Raw genomic sequence first — 4737 nt, forward strand, 5'->3', positions numbered from 1 at the left:
TTGTGTCATTAATAAAAATAGGAAAATAATTTACGGATCGACACATCAGCTGATTGCTAGAAGAAACCAGGTGCAACGCTGGCGCTCCTGCATCGTATGGAAACCCACACACGCGCTCCCTAGTTTTTTCCCGTGTCGCTCCCCAGGGCGATATCGGGTCGAACCCAGCGCCCACGACCTCTATATGCTGGGCACCTCACTGACATTGCCGCTGGCCCACGTTGCGGCGGCGACGGGCCAGGCTGCCAAGGTGGCACGCGATGTTTTGGCAGCGTAAATTGATGATGTGGCTGGGCGGCGTCGCCGCCCGTGGTGGTGGGGAGCCCCTCCGGTATGGGGCGAAGGAGGCAGGGCTCCTGTCGGGCGGCCTGTGCGCGCAGGAGGCGGGTCGGCGACGGCTCTTGCCGGGGCGGGGGCGTGGATCAGCGCCGAGGCCCCCTCGGGGCTCCGGATCTGGAGTGGTCGTGTGGGCGACGCCTTGCTACCGGGCTTCACTGGGGCGGATGCCGCTCGGCTTGAGGTTGTTGGTGCTGGCGTGCGTGCGGCTGCCGGTGGCGCAAGGAGGATGCGAGGGCTCGTCCGTTTATGTAGAAATCAATGGCATGCTTGTGACACTATTCTTCAGGCTCTCTGTGCTTCTTTATGATTTATGTTTTAGCTCCAACGGCAAATGGCTGGGCACCCCATGCTGCTTGTGACACTGTTCTTGAGGCTCTCTCTCTGCTTCTTTATGATTTATTTTTTGGCTGCAACGACAAATGGCTGGGCACCCCATGCTGTTTCTTCTTTGGATTCATGGGCTTGTCCTCGTTTTCTCGCTTTAGCATTTTCGATTGATGATGCATAATACATGCAGTAGGCATCTTTCTTCAATTTCTTGGCTAAACATGAATCGCATCTCACCTTTTTCCCTGGCTTCTTGATTTTTGCAAGTCCAAAAGCATATAAGTTGATAGGTTTTGATGTAAAGGGGCAGGATGGGACTATTATTTCGGATCTAAAAGTTTAGCAAAGGCATAATCGAACGGCATTTCCTATTTGGCGCTGCAGGCGCCCGTTACAGTGCAATTTTCAAACGGGCGCCTGCAGCAGACCAAGCCGGGCCGGCCCATCTTAGTTCTTTCTAGTTTTGCAGAAACGAAGCCACGCCAGGTTCGTTACCATCGTTGAGCTCTAACCACCGCTCCATCGCCCTTCTAGTGTGCAGAGTAATTCGCTCGCGCATTTTTATTTGTTTCTTCTGGTTCACGAACGCCCGGTTTTGGGAAGCTTCCAGAACCTTCCTAAAATGGTTTTCCCCAGTTCGCGGTTTAGTTTACGGGCGGTTTTATTCGGTTTTTTCTTTTTCCTTTTCTTTTTTAAAATGTGTGATTTTTAAAGAATTTCGTGTTTAAAAAATCGATGAACTTTTTTTAGATTACATGATTTTTTTTAAATCCGATAAACTTTTTTCTAAATTCAATGAACTTTTTTTTTTCAAATTCAATGAACTTTTATAAACATTGATGAACTTTTTTCAAAATCGTTGAACTATTTTTAAATTCGAGAAACTTTTTTTCAAATTTAGTGAACTTTTTTTAAAACCAGTGAACTTTTTTCTGGTTTGATGAACTTTTATTTCAAATTTGATAAACTTTTTTCGAAAATCACTGAACTTTTTTTGAATATCGATTAACTTGCTTTTCAAATTCGATGAACGTATTTCAAAACCACTGAACTTTTTATCAAAATTGATGAACCTTTGTCAAATTCGATGAACATTTTCCAAAGTTAAGTTTTTTTCCTTTTTAAAAATCTGTGAACATTTTTCCAAATTTGATGAACTTTATTGCAAAATCGATGAACATCTTTTTAAAATCAATGAACTTTTTTCAGATTTGTGAACTTTTTCTCTTTTGCCAAATAATTCAAAAGAATTAAGTGGTACAATAGATGAATGGTTCAGATCAATATACATAGCGCTGCGCACTTGTTATTAAGCATTTTCCTCTGTTAATAATCACATACGGCAAGTAGTTCTTGTGGATGGTGGCACCTGTGCGTTAGCACGATGTGGGGAGTTCGAAACCTGTACGGAGCAACTTTTCCCCTCATTTTTTGCGAGCCTTTTCCGTTCGCGGGTCTGCACGTTTTCGTGGGCCGGTCCAGTGCGGGGCGCTGCAGGCGCCAGGAGCTACCTATACCCTACCCAGCGAGGGTTCCCTAAAAAAAACCTATACCCAGCAATGGGAGGTCAGAGCAGGCCGTGAAGTTCAACTTTTTAGCAGCCCATAAAAAAAATTGGGCCATTACTTACGAAGCAGTATGGCAGCGAAGACAACGTACGAAATTCGATAATATTGTAGAGACAAAATTTAGTACCACCTTGATTATGTTTTAAATTAGAACTGAAAGCGTAAAATTACGGGAAGAAACGTATTGTGACGGTGAATCCATGGAGTCAATCTGTGCTTTATTATTAGGGATAGATTATTTTATTATTATTATTAGGGAAAGATATTCTAAAACGGTGGAAAAGAAAAAACATAAGATTGTGGTTTCATTGCATCTGGGATCTTATGGGACTAAAACTATGTTTATTTACGCCATATGAAAAAACTTAGGATCATTTGCAAGTCCCGAATTTTTGGAAATGTTTCTATGAAGAGCGGTGCAAATGAACCCCTATGAAAAGATCTAAAAATTGTATTTACCATGAAAGACACACCAAACTTGATATAAAAGAAATTAAGTACTCCATCCGTTCACTTTTGTAAGACGTTTTAGACATTTAAGACAACATTCAAAACAGTTCAATTTTAGCTGTCTTAAACGTCTTACAAAAATGAACAGAGGGAGTATCTACGTTTTATAAACGTCAATAGTATTCTCCTATAATTTATGTTGCATATAAATAAGTTAGGATCGATTGGAAGCTATCCATTTTATAACAATTTAATTGGGCACAAGTAAAATATGATGTGGGGTGTTATTAATGCAGCAAAAGATGCTGATGAAATATTTGTGATAAGAATCAAACTTTTCTACACGTCTGTTTAATATTTGTCATTCATAAAAAGCATTAAGGCCATATCAAGTGCAAACATTTTGCTGCACACTTCAAATAGCCAAAAAAATAAAAAGATGAAAATCCTCCTTTATATTTGAATTTGGAGAAAATACTAGTAACATTTTTTTACATGTGAGCGTCCACTACATATATGCACCATTTGATTAAAATAATTTGTTTACGAGCAAACATTATGCATGCATTGGTATTCAGTGTAACTAACATACAATAAAAATAGTGTAACGTATATATATATATATATATATATATATATATATATATATATATATATATATATATATACCAATCTTCTAAGTCCGCGGACACGGATGCGGAAGGACGGCATCGAACCGTAGCCGCATTCTGCCTGCCAGCAAATTCAAATTCAAATCTATGCTGATCCGCATAACGCGCCGGGTCGCATCGATGATCACAATCAAAAGGAGGCAAATATGCTTAGTTTTTACATGTCCGAATCCAGAAAAACATCAGTTTTGCAGTCCGTGCATTTATGCCCTGCTTAAACCGGCCACCCCACTAAGATGCTTCCAGATCAAGGAGGTGTCATCGCCGCCCCATAGGCAGCCTCCGCATCCGCGTCCACCTCCGCCTCCGCCGCGTCCTCATCTGCTGCCGCCGCCAACTCATCTTTCTACTACTCCAGCATCTGGTAGCAGACAGATTGCATGATCGTTATAGCATCGGCATCCAAAGAGTCTATATTCAAGGTCAACATCTTGGCGTCCTCCACATTGGCGGTAATCTTCACCCTCTTTTCCTCGAGTGTGGCATTCTTCTCCTCAAGCGCCGCCTTCCTCTCTTCGATCATGGTCCTCCTCTTTTCGAGCTTGATGTTCTCCTCCGTCGCTTCCATCAACAACTTGAACCTCTCCACCTTCCGCTCCTCCTTGATGCCCGAGCGCCTCACGCACGCCTCTTCCTTCTTCACCAAGATCTCCTCGAACCTCTCCGTCAGCTTGATCGCCACACTTCTCGCTTCTCCCTCTCCTCCTACCACTTCTTACCCCGCATATTTTTTCTAACCTTCTTCGGCGGTTCTTGGGCTGGTCGGTAGGGTCACCGGTTTCTTCCTTGTTGGCTTGGGTGGAGGTCTTGGCAATGAAAAGGTTTCACTTCGGCTGCCCATTCTACTCCAACCAACAATGCATGACGGTGAAGGACTTCTTCTCCAACTTCTTGCACACTACACAAGCACGAGTAGGCTACAAAAGTGAAACAATGCATATCCGTCTAGTGAGCAACAAAATAATACATGTTCGGCTAGTGATCAACAAAACCAAAGCATATCCGGCTAGTGATAAAGAAAACTAAAGCACATCCGGCTAGTGATAAACAAAACTAAAGCACATCCGACTAGTGATCAACAAAACTAAAGCATATTCGGCTAGCGATCAACTTACTTGCTCGGTGATTTGTGCACTGCTAGGCCACCGTGCGATGAGATGCTTCAAGTGCCCGCAATACTTGGAGACGACCTCTTGGATGGTGTACCATCTATGGTTGAGGTACTTCCACTCACGGTTACGGATCAACGCGTCGGAGTAGGGCGCGAAATGCTTGTGCTCAAGGAACCATATGTGAATGTTCCTCCAAAATATTGTGCCCTTTTTCTCCATGACATGATGGATGCTGGTGGCCAACCATGCGTCGCACAATAGATCCCCCCC

This window comes from Triticum dicoccoides, chromosome 3A (genome assembly GCF_002162155.2).
Source record: "Triticum dicoccoides isolate Atlit2015 ecotype Zavitan chromosome 3A, WEW_v2.0, whole genome shotgun sequence".
NCBI classification, from domain to species: Eukaryota; Viridiplantae; Streptophyta; class Magnoliopsida; order Poales; family Poaceae; genus Triticum; species Triticum dicoccoides.